The 14,600-nt window shown below is 47.4% G+C and overlaps 1 protein-coding gene across 1 annotated transcript in view; it reads left to right on the top strand.

The window, feature by feature from the left end:
• The window catches only part of zfhx4 (zinc finger homeobox 4), an 86,229-nt gene that overhangs the window by 53,065 nt on the left and 18,564 nt on the right, over positions 1–14,600 (top strand). The gene's annotated exons all lie outside the window — the stretch shown is intronic.

Raw genomic sequence — 14,600 nt, 5'->3', positions numbered from 1 at the left:
ACCCCCCCCCCTCTCTCTCTCTCCATCTCTCACTCCCTCTCTCTCCCTCTACCCCCCCTCACTCTCCCTCTCTCCCTTTCTCTGCTCATCTTTCTCTCCTCTTCCTTTCGTTCTGCTCATCTCTGTTTCTACCAGCTGTCTTCTTTTCCCCCTTTCTCCCCTGGCCTCACCTCCTTCTCCTGCGTCTCATCCATCAGAACAAAGTATAGAATTGATAGCCCCTATTGATTACCAATAGCCATGCCTAATCGTCACTAACCGGAGGAAGCTTAGCCGGTTTAGCCGGAGTCAGGCAGAGGCCAGGCCATAATGCGGCAGGGAATTTACACTTAATACTGTCACCAGGTTCCCCTCTCGCTAAAAACACTCAATAGGACGGCGGTTCTTTTCAGGTCTGGAGTGTGGCATGCAGAACGTCACCACTACTCGGGGTCTGGCGTGTGTGTACTGTGCGCTATTGAATTTATCGAGCATCGGACATTTAATGCCAGGCCCAGTAAATTATCCAGATAACTGCCTTAGGATGTAACGCTACGTGCGGTGATGTTTTCCAACATTTTTTACCTTCTCTTCCCATGATGCCTTGAGCCTGGCTCCTCCACTGACGGAGAGTAACTGCCTCTAATAGTGTGCTATTATGCGAACACATTTGCAGAGAGGTTGGCTTGGAAATGTGCTCTCAGACACGCTTGCTTCAGAAACCCCTGTTAATGTATGTAAATGAAGAGTCGGTGCTTGGGGACTCTTCCTGGTTGAAAGAAGAAAAGAGGTCCAATCTGATGAAGGAGGCTCACCGCTGGACTCTTATCACAGAAAGAGAGAGAGAGAGAGAGAGGGAGAGAGAGAGAGAGGGAGAGAGAGAGCTCTGACTTACTGATGATAGTGATTCATCTGCCAAGCTTCTCCCCTCCTTCACACAAAGAACGTTTATTAAGGAGGGATGATTCGCTAGGCAAGTGGCCCCACTATTGAATCAAATCTCATGATTTTCTTTTTCCCTCGTAAAAAGTCACCAGGACTTCTTTTAAAAAGGGGGGGGGGGGGGGGAATAGTCAAGTCCTTAGTCATGGTGGATGTTCATTTAGTTTGTGTGTGTGTGTGTGTGTGTGTGTGTGACATCCTTGATTTTGATTAGAAGTAACAAGCACACGCACACACACACACACACACACACGCACGCACTCGTACATGGCCTGAGGTGACTTTATTGTGACAGTAGCGCTGTGTTAAATATGGCCGCTCATTAGTGGTGTGGCTGTTGATCATGTACTGCGGCAGACACAGACACACACACAGAGAGACAATGACAGCTTGTTTGCTTTCTGCAGCAGAAAAGCAATATGTCACATTAATATGAACAGCACTTGAGTGATTTATTAATGTTACACAATATAATTTACATCATACTGAAGTAAGCTATGTGGACCCACTCCAGGTCTTACAATTATAACCAGGGACACTTGAAACAAAGGTCCTCTCTGAATTCATTAGAGGGTTATTTTTTGAAAGACTATGCTTTACAGATGTGGAAAAGATCGTGTTGTTTTGTTAGGACTTATTATCAGTTGCAGAGGACGGCCTCCAACCAACCCAGAAGCCTCTGTCGCTCTGAATAATTCATTGGTTTCATCCAAAAAGACACAAATTGATGAAAACATACCATCTGTGCAATTCAAAGGCAAGCGAGGTTTGAGTTAGCTCTTCGCTAACACGCTGAATGAAACACACTCAGACTCCGCTCCCACAAAGGGATGTGTTGTGTTTAAAGAACAAGAAAGAAAAAAAACAAGCAGAAAAACAAAAATTAAAATTTAAGAAATGTTTCTCCTGATTTGCCCAGGCCTGACTCTGTGCTCCCTCGCTCCCCAGTCCCATGCTGTACGCCTTGATAACATTATCACATGTCAGTCGCACCAATTCCTCCCGTTACCACTGCTTGTCATTACGCCCCAGATGCCCCGGTCACCAATTAATACTCCTGTGACCTTGTTTCCCGGAGAAAGGAGAAGACATGTAGTTTATCTGGGGCCCTGGTTACTGTGTTCACAATGCCTGTCTGTCTGCAGCCGGACCGTAGCGGACAATGGCGTTTACAGTCCCATTCCCTGTCCCATTCTTCAGCGAGCGAGTCTCGGCTGATTAGTTAAGTAGTCACAAGCTCGCCGAAAACGCTCGGGCCGCCACCCGCAGCTGTGTGTGTGTGTGTGTGTGTGTGTGTGTGTGTGTGTGTGTGTCTGCTGATGACGGCTTGATATGCAAACGAGCAGGAAGAAGGAAGTGAGGCGGGGGGAAGAGGGGGGGAGGGAAATGAACGGAGCACGTTGATGAGCCTGGTTGACATTCCTCCTAAGCTCTGTGTGGATCATCCAGCAGCTGAGGTGGGTAATCCTTTCCCCAGATGCAATAAGACACTTGCCTTCCTCACCCCTCTCACCCCTGCTCCGAGCGCAGTGCAGGTGGAAAGGATGGGAGGATGGTTTTTTTTTTCTCTTTCTGTCTTTCATTTTGTTTTTTTCCTTCTTCTTTCATTCCTCCCCCCCTTTGTGCTCAGCAGCTGTAGGCTTCTCACACTGAGGAGTAAGTGCCACTCAAAATATCGCCAGGATTTGTGTCTTTTCCTCTCTCTCCCTCTCTTTTATTCTGTCTCCCCCCTTCCTCTCTCTCTCCCTCTCTCTCTCTCTCTCTCTCTCTCTCTCCCTTCTCTCTGTCCTTCTGGAAAGGTTATTAAGGCGTTGTCTTTAGCTTGTCAGATGGTGGCACAAAGGAGAGGAAATATTCCATGTGAGAGGCACAGAGTCTGTGATTGCCGCAGTTAGAGGTGTCAGCATGCAGGGTGACAGCAGCCCCTGCCTCGCTTTGGTCGGGGAAGAGAGGTGGGGTATATATTGGGGGGGTGGGGGGGGTTGTCAGGCTTACACATGGCTTGGCTAGTATGACATCCACCCATCCCACCCCCCCATCACTACCACTACCATCAAGCGAGCCCCTCGTCCCCCAGTGTGGAAACAGCGGCCAGTTTGCTAAACGCGTAGGTCGGAGACTCCCTTGAGTGAACAGTAAGCTCTGATGCTCTTACTGCAGATGCCCTCGCAGGTCAAGTGGCACATTTACATTTTGATGGGAAGTTATGAAGTAATTAACGCAGCTGCGGAGATGGAATAGCACGAGAGTGGACGCAAAGGTTCATTACCAAACCGCTGGCTCCCGGCAGAAGAGGGCTTTCCTCTGAGTTTAGCCTCTGACATGTTGTTCTAATCTTTCTCTCTCTCTCTCTATGGGCGTTCACATTTGAGGAGAAAAAAAAACAAAACATGTATGCTGCAGCTTTTCTTGCCTTGTGAGTTTAATTGCTGCCTCTAGTCCTTAACTAGCCAGTCTCAGTGAGCTAGAGGGAGACTATGCTGAGGACACATGCCTTACGCTTTAAACCATCCCGTCAAACAGAGGCACTCACACTGCAGAGAAGGAATCAACTTCTTCATTAGGACCTGAGAGAAAGAAATAGAGAAAGAGAGAGAAGACTTGAGTTTGAGAGAGGAGAGATAAAGAGAATGAGAGATTTCCAAGAGGAGTCAGTGGATGTGGGTCTTCCATCTCAGGTTTGGTTTGGGTCAGCTGTGTGTGATTATACCTAATCCCTACTGGTTCTGCTCAAGATGTCTCTCATCTTTTCCTCTCACTCTCTCTTTCTTTCTATCCATCTCTCTCTATCTCTACCCTTTTTCTCCCTTTTTCTCCCTCTCCTTTTCTGTGTCTCTCTACCTCTGTCACCCCCCCCCCCCCTCACACACACACACACACACACACACACACACACACACTCAGGGAATAATAGGGAATTTGAGTGTGCTATGAGATTAAAGCCTGGATTCAATGCTGGCCGAGCAATCATCATTTGGAGAAAACATTCTTTCATCTTTCCCTTTCACTCTGCTCTTCCACTAACAGCGTCTCATGTCACAACATGCCTCTTGCTTTTATTACCATGCACTCAGTCCAGCGCTCACAGATGGGAGGCCTATAGAGAAACAGCTATCCCAGACAGGCTGGAGCAGACATGTGTGGATACCCCTCAAATATTCCCCACTGATGTTAATTAGGATTGTTTTTTATTTGTTGTTGTTGATGTTGTTTTTGTTATTTATGTTGTGGATGCAACTAACGAGGAGTTGCATGGTTGATTGAGTCCGTGCAGAGATCTACCTTCTGTGTGTGTGTGTGTGTGTGTGTGTGTGTGTGTGTGTGTGTGTGTGTGTGTTTGCATATGTATGTATTGGGGCAGCAGTGCTACAAATGATGTGGAGCCAAGGACCATACACACTCATTTCCACTCTCATTCTCTCTCTCTCTCTCTCTCTCTCTCTCTCTCTCTCTCCCTCGTTTCTCCCCACATGCTCACACACACACACACACGCAGACTTTGAGGCCTAGGGTGTGTGGATTAGTAAGTTAGTAAGGAGCCGTGTAGAAGTGCAGTAAGCAGCGCCGCCCCGGTGGACCGGCGGCAGCAGCAGCAGCAGCAGACAGACCGACCAGGCCGCTCCTTTTGTTCTTGCTCAGGTTAATAGAAATTGAGGAGATGGGCAGAGGAAAAGCAGAGCAATTTTCTGCTCTTTAAGCCTGGTGAAATGGCACTCTTCAGGAAGCAGTGGAAAGTATGAAGGCGTAATAGGCATTTGAAAGGAGAGGGAGTCCATGGAGCGACTACAGGGATTCTCGCATTTAGGCATGCATGGCATTGGGAATGAGATAATCAGTATTGTGAAATTGAAACCTGTCTACTGACGCTGCAGCTAGCTCATGCGTGCATACACACACACACACACACACACACACACACACACACACATGCGTGCACACACACATATACACAATCGTACAGCATACAAACATACACACATACACACACACACACACACACACACACACACACACACCACAGACCAGCCTGCACAGTGAACAGTGATTTGTAACACTCATCTTTTGGCCCCTCCAGATTATCCACAACTGTCAATAGCAATCACCAAATGGCTTGATTCCCCCATTGAAAAATCAAAGCATTTTTATGTACTCATACTAACCACACTTTATCAAGTTTCTGTGCGGCGTTTGCTGAAATAATCAGAAACGTGTGCAATTTATTCAGAATTTAATCATTTTTGGTTTGCCTAAACCTTGACTACAGCTGTTCCTAGGGAGGATCTCTCCAGCACTGTTTGCATATGTGTCAGGACAGGAACAAGAAGCCTGAGAAGGCAGTGATTGAGGGCATAGGGTGGGGGGAGGTGTGTGTGCGTGTGTGTGTGTGTGTGTGTGTGTGTGTGTGTGTGTGTGTGTGTGTGTGTGTGTGTGTGTGTGTGGACACATACTCAGAGAGATGGCGTGCTGATAGAAAGTGATGTTTGTTTAATTGCCTCAGAAATGATGGCAGAGCTAAATGCACACAGAAACGAGATGCCTGCAGTAGACGGACATAGTGTCTCGCCCGTAGCTATATCAACCAGAGCCGTCCCTTCTGCAGTCCGTCATGTTCTATTATATTAATTATCAGAAATGACTCTAATTGTGTTTGTGTGGGTTTTTTTTTTTCTCTTTACTTTTCCCCAGGTTATGAAGCATAGTATAGGCTCCTGGTTTTGTTTTAATCTAATTTATTTATTTGTCGAGCCACTCATGTGATGCGTCTCTCCCGCTCCCAATCACAATTACACACAATGTCCTCCTTTTAAATAATAAAAAAAAAAAACAGTGTAATCAGCGTTCTGTTCTAATTACAGAAAGCACGCAGCCCCAATAGGACAGGCTCTGTGTGCACTGTGGGGCTCGAGCTGTCCGCTCCGCTAGACTTCCCCTTGCCTCGCTGGGAAGAGGCGCTCCAGACGGGAATTACGCTGCTTGTATCTGACATGAGATTAAGAGGGCGTTATTGGTCGCAGAGAAACTGCCCGCTTACATTTGTAAAAGGGAAGCGTCTGGCAGGACCTGGTCGACTGCAGTCCACCCCACAACCCCCCTCCCACCCCCCCACCTTCGCCTTGAGAACCGATGTAAGTGAGCAGTCCGCCCAACCCCCCCCCCACCCCACCTTCGCCTTGAGAACCGATGTAAGTGAGCAGTCTGCCCCACATTATTCACCCGGTCCGGCTGATCGAAGCCCGGCTCAATAGCACTAAACCAGCGGCTGCTGGAAAGATTTGTCTTACAAAACCTTGAAAACTGCTCTGAACGTCCATACATTGATTTTTGCAGCTGGGGATCTCCTGGGCTTTCATGTAAAGGCAGGCCTCACACACGCACACACACACACACACACGCATGGCTGTGGGAGGCTTCCCTCCTGAGCGTACTCACACACACACGAGCCAACGGAGAGGGAGAGTCCGCTCAACAGAACCGACCCAAATGACCCGGTCATTCTCACATATGCATGTATAACACACACACACACACACTCACACATGGACGCATCTTCTCAGGGGTAGGATAGCATGCAGGCAGGTAGCACCAGAGTGTGCTAAAGAAAATCAGTGAGTTTCCCCAAAGTCCAGCTCCAACTGGTTCTGGTTACAGTATGGTTCTGCTTCGCCCAGTCATTACATTCACAGCTAATGAAATTGTTAAAGCTTTTTGGATAAAAAAACAACAACAGAAATAATAACAACACACACACAGATACAAACATACAGGTAAACACACACACACACACGCAGATCATTTTGCTTGCATCTGGACAGACATGTGTAGTACTTTGTTTTTGTCTTCCTGTTCCAGACATCTAAAGCAAATCTAACGGGGTTTTTTTTCTGTCCTTCTCTCTCTCTCTCCCTCTCTTTTTTTGTATCTGCCTCTCTCTCTCTCGCTTTCTCTCCTCTCCCTCCCCGGCCTTTGAAGTGAGAAGGAAGTGTTAAATCAAAGTGAAAGCTAATTACATATCTTGGGACTGGCTGGTTTTAAGTCATTGTTCTTATTGTTGAGACACGAGGAGCCCAAGAGTGAACAGTAAGTGGCTAGGGGGAGAGGAGGAGAGGGGAGAGCCTCCCTCTCTCTCTCTCTCTCACTCTCTCTCTCCCTCCCTCCTCTCTCTCACTCTCTCCCTCGGTGCGAACAGAAACAGACAAGCTGGCAGCTGCCAACGTGTGTGCCACCTGCCCTACATCTCTCTATTAGCATAATCATCTCCTTGGCAAATGGAAATAATGGTGTCACGCACCTTTGTGTAATTGCTACTGTCATAATATATGCCAAATTATTCTGTTGTGTGATTAGACGTGTGGCAGGAGAACGGGCGAGAGACAGAGAAAAAGGGAGAGAGAGAGAGAGAGAGAGAGAGAGAGACTCCTGCGAGGTTTTCATACTCAAGTGCTTTTGATCCGAGGCCCCGGCATCACACACGGAGGTGGGGGGCGGGGGGGGGGGGGGGGAGCGTTTGTCACTTTGTGAGCTTTAAAAGGCCCCACCATCATCAGAATGTCATTGTTGGAAATGCAAATCAGAAATGGATAGCAGAGCCATTGTTTGCAAATTAGCCCTCAGCCGCTGCTTTTTGTCGCTATCACATGAGGATTTGAATAGGGAGCCATATAGACATGCACTGGCTGTCGCACCGTCACCCATTAGGCTCTTTGTGTTTGGGCTCCTACATATGAAGTAAATCTGATGGATTTATCTTACACTCATACATACAGCGACCCGACAGAGACACCGTACAGCATCTCCAGCCAACACTCACCCATGCACCTATTGTGACACACTAGTTATCAGTGTTTCAGTCATAGCGACACAGAGCCATTGTTCATCTGGGAGACAGAAGTGGAGCCTAGAAAGGCCGGTCAGAGGAGGAGAAGAGGGTTACGTCTGGCTCCTTCTTCCTCCTCTTCTTCCTCCTCTTCTTCTTCTTCTTCTGGGTTTTTTTCTCTCCTTCTCCTCCACGCTGATGTTTTACATAATTAAGCCACTCACAGTTTCCCCGGGAGCAGAGTCCAGGCTAGTAAATGAATAGGTAATGATTGGAGTGGCCGGCAGCGAGGGGGTCCGAGAGTGACTGGCGGACGCCACAGTCAGGGTGACCAGGATAAGAGGCCCTAATTGGCCCTGCAAATGGGAGAGGGTGCAGGGATGGGGAGGGGAGATGGAGGAGGGGGATGGGGGAAGAGTAAGATGGGGTTTGGATTGGGGTGTGGGGTTGGGGGAGGTGGGGGGGGGGTTAAGGCGTGGGGGTTAAGGGGGGGTCGGGGGAACGGAGTCTGCATAAAGAGCACACAAACCAGGCTGGAATTTCTAATGGATCATGTGCCCTGCTTGCTGACAGCTCGCCGTCGCACGGAAAATATTTTGCATGTGAAGCAGAAAAAAATATACATGTATTAATATACCCTGTATGTGTGTGTAGCATTATTCGTAGCCATCAGTGCCAGCTCACTCTCTGTGGTTAGCCCCTATGGCTTGATGTATGGGGGATAAATTGCGTGTTTGAATTGCGGTTTGTGTTGTGTGTGTTGTGTAGACCTCTAAGCCAGTGGCCTGACTTCTTGGTATGCATGCACACACACATGCATGTCATTTTTTTGTCCCCCCCCCCCCCCCACACACACACACACACTCTCCAGTATTTTTTATGTCTGATTTTGAATGGCGGCATGTATTTATTCTTCTATGCCTCCACGCCTGGGGCAGGTGTTGCCTGGGTGTATGTACATGTCCAGGGCGGCGGCAGCTTTAGAGGTCTTTGCCTCCTGCATCCACCAGTGGCTCTGTGGGCCCGTGATAGATTCCGCCCAATCCCTCCTAATGGTTATGAGAAAGACGAAAACATGCAGCCCCCTTTTTAAAGCATCTTGTGTCTTAAGCTGTCATTGATTAAATGTTAACTGATATACTCCAGTTGGCAATCTTGTTAGAGCTTTTTTCTCTCTCTCTCTCTCTCTCTCTCTCTCTCTCCCTTCCTCTCTCTCTCTCTCCCTCTCCCTCTCTCTCCCCCTCTCTCTTTCCAGTAGCCGAGATAGACAGTTTAGGGTCCCAGGCTGATCAATACTACAGATAAAGATTTCATCCATCAATGAACTCCCAAAACAAAAGGTGTCTGTTACCTGATTAGACCAACAGGGAGATGAGTCCCCCCCTGTCTGCCGACGCTGCACTGGCGGCGGCCAGTCGATGGGCTACAAACAGGGTCTGGTGTAATTACAGAGCGGCACAGTTGGGCAGATAACGCGCCTTTGACTTACCTCAGGATAAAGGTTAATCTCTCCATGGCTGTCCAGCGAGATGGGGCTGAGCCTTTATATATTTATTTAAGAAGCCTTCCCCCATCTACTGCTCGAGCCTTCCTGGCCTTGTCCCTGCGCTGTGTGTGTGTGTGTGTGTGTGTGTGTGTGTGTGTGTGTGTGTGTCTTATGTCCTCTGTGCCCTGTGTGTGTGTGTGTGCAAAGTGTGTAAGTGTGTCGTCATATATATGTGTGTGTGTGTGTGTGTGTGTGTGTGTGTGTGCCTGTCTGCATGTGTCCAGTGTGTGTGTGTGTATGTGTGTGTCCAATGTTTTGTGTGCTGTGTCTGTGTGTGTCAAGTGTGAGTTGAACCTGCCGCACACCAATGCCAACGCAAATGACCGAATCGATGGTGAAACGGCCACTGCTGTTTAAGGGTATCAATAAATGTTCCTTTATTTTCTCCTGAATGGATAAGTGTCGCTGTTAAAAGTCCAGCAGATATCTTAATTGAAAGTTAATTTTAAATCAATGAGCGGAGTCATTTAAATATTGATCCGGCCTTTCTACTCAAATTGTTAACATATTCCCTCTCCTCCTTTTTCCGTCTCCTGTTTGCAACAACTTTGTTTTAAACGCAATCAATAAGGTGCAATTAGTGTGTTGTTAAGGAAGGGAATGGAGGGAGCTGCCAAAAAGCCCCATTGGGGGTGTCCTATTGTCATCCCCATGTGTCACCTGGAGTTGCGCCTGGAGGACTAGACCTCAAAGCCATGAGTGCTCTACTCTAGTTCAACACGACACGCGAAGGCAACTAATGGAGATGTAGCGAAGGGTGAGAGCAGTCACCCGACCCGGCCTTGAACCCGGGTCTACAGGGTACCAAACCTGCACTCTGAACCACAACGCCAAAGAGCCAAAGGCTCGATGGTATGGCAGTCCGAGCACATACTCATCATTAGTGACGAGTGGAAACTCCGTCACAGGAGGACTACATCTCAAAGCCACGAGTGCTCAACTCTACGCAAAAAGGCAACAAATTGAGGGTGGGGATGTGGGGAGACTTTCCTTCCGCATCACAGATTCCAATCTGGGTGTCTTAATCTGTGCAGCATAATCTCAGCGAGGATGAGGGGGAAAGAAACAGGGTTTTTGAGGGCTGAGGGCCTAAACACGTGAGGCATACCCAAGAGCCTTGGCCTGCCTTCCATCAGAGATAAAGCCAGACTGCAAGTTTACACTAGTTTACAAACACGAAGCAGGTGGGGCTATGGGAGGTGTACCAAGGGAGGTGCATGTTTATGTATTTATGTGTCTAAGTGTGTATGTCTTTGTGTGTGTGTGTGTGTGTGTGTGTGTGTGTGTGTGTGTGTGTGTGTGTGTGTGTGTGTGTGTGTGTGTGTGTGTGTGTGTGTGCAGTGAATGTGTGTGAGTGTGTGATTGACTGGTTGTTATGTCCCTGTTACGCGCGCACATACACACACAGACACACTCAGATGAGGAGGGGAGTTAGAGATGGTCAGTGCATAATCTTATTTATTTCGAGCATATTCCTGCTGGTATGTCCTTGTCAGGCTTCATTAGGAGCTAGACTAGCCCCTATGACATTGTTTAGGGAGTAATGAAATAGACATTTTTGGCATTTTTGGTATATTTGTTTGTGGAGTACTGAGCGAATGCAGCCATTTATCCCTGTGTGTGAATGCCATCTCCAGTACCTCAGCCAGATGACCTCCCCCTCCTTAGGAACCTCTGCAGATGACTCCTTTGTCAAGCCTCCATTTTGTGACTTTTTTTCTTCCCTGTCTTTCGGATGATTCAGACTGAAGTAACCTAATTACTTTTGGCTTCTGGGGCTGATAGGTCTGTCTGTGTGTGTGTGTGTGTTTTTGTCCTGTTTGCTTTTGAAAATGTGTTGGGGGCGCTGCCACCATGCTAACCTATAGGAGGTCGGAACATGATCTTACTGAGCCGCATTCCTCGCTTGTGTGCTAAAGTCAAAAAAGAGGTGTTGGGTAGCACAACCAAGAGCGCTACCATAGCAACAGCCAGTTCTGCCATTTTAATCATTGAAATGATGGTGTGTCCGGCCCTCAGCACACCGCTAGTTAACATGTCCTCATGGAGATAAACACACACACACCTCCTTTGTGTCTGCTTCTGGAGCAGCACAAAAGCGGCCATTCTTAGCGGCATTTTATCTGCCAGTATCTGTTCAACATGGCAGACACTGAGCACGGGCATTTTTAGGGAAAATTGCGTGGAAGCGGCCATTTTAGCGCCATTTCATTTGTCAGTATCTGTCTAACATAGCAAAAACAGAGCACAGAGGCCCCTTTAGGGGAAATAATGTGTGTTTGACTTCTGGAAGGAGTGTTCTTGCCTTTGCACACGGACTGCTCGCCCTGGTGTAGTCTCTCTTACCCAGGCCGACCGAGAGATGCCACAGATAGATCCTATTTGTCAGATAGAGTTGACCAGGGAAATGGAGCTACAGCTGGTTACTTCATTAGGTAGTCTCATTGATTGAACCCCCCTGACACACACACATGCACACACACTCACCTCACTCCCCCCCCTCCCTCGCCAAAGTGATGCGTCTGGCTCTTCCGATAACTGCTGGTAATAGAACAAAATGAATTCTTATCACAGAGATTGGAAAGGCCATTAACCCTGGCCTCCAGTGCTTTGCAGAGTCACAGACAGGAAGCCAAGGGAGACCAGGGGAAACGTCTCTCTATCTCTATCTCTATCTCTCGTTCTCCCTCTCACTCGCATCCCCTCTCTCTTTTCCTCTCTCTCTCTCTCTCTCTCTAATCCTCTTATTCTCTTCCTCTCTCCCTCTTTTTTCTTCCCTCTCCCCCCCCCTCTCCTTCTCTCTCTCTCTATCTCTGTCTCCTTCCCTCTCTCCCTCTCTCCCTCTCTCTCTCTCTTTCTCTCTGTGTCGGTCTGAGGCCGGGTCAGGTTGGCGGCCCTGTGTGAAGTTTCCACCCCTCCTGGCTCCCGTGCAGATGAAACGTTACCCAGCGCAGATGTTTATAATCACGTCTTGAATAAATATTGGACAGAGAATAATAAAAAAAAGGGCATGAGGAACAAATGAAGGTGGGAGGGAGGGAGAGAGAGAGAGAGTAAGGGAGGGAGGGAGGGAGAGGGGGAGAAGAAAGAAAGAAAAGGATGAGAAAAAAGCAACACAGAATCTGTGGAAATTATTTTCAAATATGGCAGTAAGCCTGGCCATGGCTGTGTGCTTTATTCCGCAGCGGTGCCTCAGGTGCTGAGAGCGGCGGGAGGGAGGCAACATGGCCGCTTGTGTAACATGCAGGTGGTTGGGGATTTTTTGGGGAGGGTTACAGAAAAACCTTTGAAGATGTGTTCTTTAGAAAGCTTTTGTATTTGTTATTAGGAATCATTAATATGGTCTCGCAACTGGTGGAGGGGAAGGAAGAGCTTGGCGAAGTTAACAGGGACGTTTTCTGTCGGTGCAGCAGAAGGAGAAGCCTTTAATCTCTGGCGTGTTTATTCACACCACAAGAGGAAAATAATAGGATAGGTACGACTGCATCCCAGGCTCTGACTGGAGGACTACTTCCGTGGATGAGATAATTGACAACAACAAAGACCATTCTGACGAATGCTGATACAAGCGTTTTGGCACTGGCAAAGGCACTGTTTTTCTTTTTTCTTTTTCTGGTGGGGGGATTGTCATGAACAACTTTTGATTGTGACAACATGTAGCTCAGCACTTTAGCTCGGATGAAGTTTATTTCCTCTGAGGTGCAGCGCTTTCATGGTCCCAATCATGTCAGGGCTACTAGAGTTTTCTCTTGTCTTCAGTTGTACACACAGGTTTCTCTCACAGTGTGCCGAGTCGCAACAACTTAAAGTGCCTGAGGTTGCCTGTGAACTAAACAGGGTTCTGTATGTGTTCGCCAAGTTGATGATGTCACAGTAGGTCACATGACTGGCCCAGTGATGTAAATGGCCATCCTGTTTGTCAGACTCGACTAAGTCCAGGGGCAGGAATAAACTCTATGGTGTGGAGTTCATGATTACGTCGCGTCACGTCACCTGTCACAGTCTTTTTATCCTTTCCTCAAGAAGCCTGAGAGTCAAAATGATCAAACCAGCAGTCAGTTTTGCAATGGCATTTCACAACAGATTAAATGTCTTCATTCTGTATGACATAAAATAAACCCTTTCTTTTTGTGGGTCTAGTTTGATACAGTGAGAACTTGTTTTGGGAAGCGGCACCATTTTGTGTTGGAATTTTACATCACAAAATACATGTCAAACAATCCCTCCAAAAAAAAAGCTTTATTCTTGGAATTAGGATTTGAAAATATTAGAGAGGACCTTGGAACAGTTTCACCAATAATCCTTTCTACTTAGAGCTGTGTAATATAGGTTAATACTGAGACACTTGGACATCTCAGCTATAGCCCCAGTGACAAATGAATATGTCAGTGTGTGTGTGTGTGTGTGTGTGTCTGTGTGTGTGTGTTTTGTGTGTGTGTTTAAGAAGACCAGCTTTCAATTTTTGTTTCTGTGTTTGTGTGTGTGTGTGAAAGAGAAAGAGAGAGACAGAGAGAAAGAGAGAGAGAGGTAGAGGGGGGGGAGAGAGAGAGAGCGAAGCTGCTTTAGTGAATGCTGAGCTCCCAGGCTTAGCAGCCGTGTGGAGACAGGGCCTGTGACTCCGGGCTTGATGTTTAGTATTTTAGACATGGTACATTAACGGCATCTGGTTAAGATCTAAATGCTTGTTAAATACGCAGAAATGTGGAGGGGGGGGTGCAAGGCTAAAAGAGAGAGAAAGGAAAAGATTGGAGGAGAGGAGAGGAACGGGAGGGGTGGTGGAGGATCAACAAGTCAGTAAAGGTTATTATCCTGAAAGTATTACAACTGGCCCTTAACAAAGTCGAGCCGGGGTGTCGGGTTTCAAACGGGTCCTTTTCAAACGTACCGGCCGGCCAAATGAAAAGCACGAGGAGAAGGAATGTGACATCACAGGGCCCTGTGGCTGCACACGGAGCCCCAGCGGTGTGCAGAGGAGTTAGTGTCCCTCACACCTGAACACAAGCGGACAGTACAGGCGTACTATTACAGCAGGAACCGCTTACCATCAGTAACATACCCCACCGCATCATGGCACTATGCAGATGGAGGGCTGATACATCTTTTAAAACAGCAATGGCTCTTAAAACATTTGAATGGAAGTGAGATGTTACTGTGTACATTTTTACTTTGGGTTTTTAGCATATGATTAAAAAAAAAAAGAGATAAAAAAAGTTAAACTTAAAAAGAGTTCTCTTTCCTCCTCTTCGTTAATGAAGCCCATCGGTGAGGCTTTTAAAAGGAGAAATTAGAGGTGAAATTCCAAGTGCTATGGAAGACATC

The sequence above is a fragment of the Clupea harengus genome, chromosome 17 (genome assembly GCF_900700415.2).
Source record: "Clupea harengus chromosome 17, Ch_v2.0.2, whole genome shotgun sequence".
In the NCBI taxonomy this organism is placed as follows: Eukaryota; Metazoa; Chordata; class Actinopteri; order Clupeiformes; family Clupeidae; genus Clupea; species Clupea harengus.
This window is presented reverse-complemented; position numbering and strand designations above follow the sequence as displayed.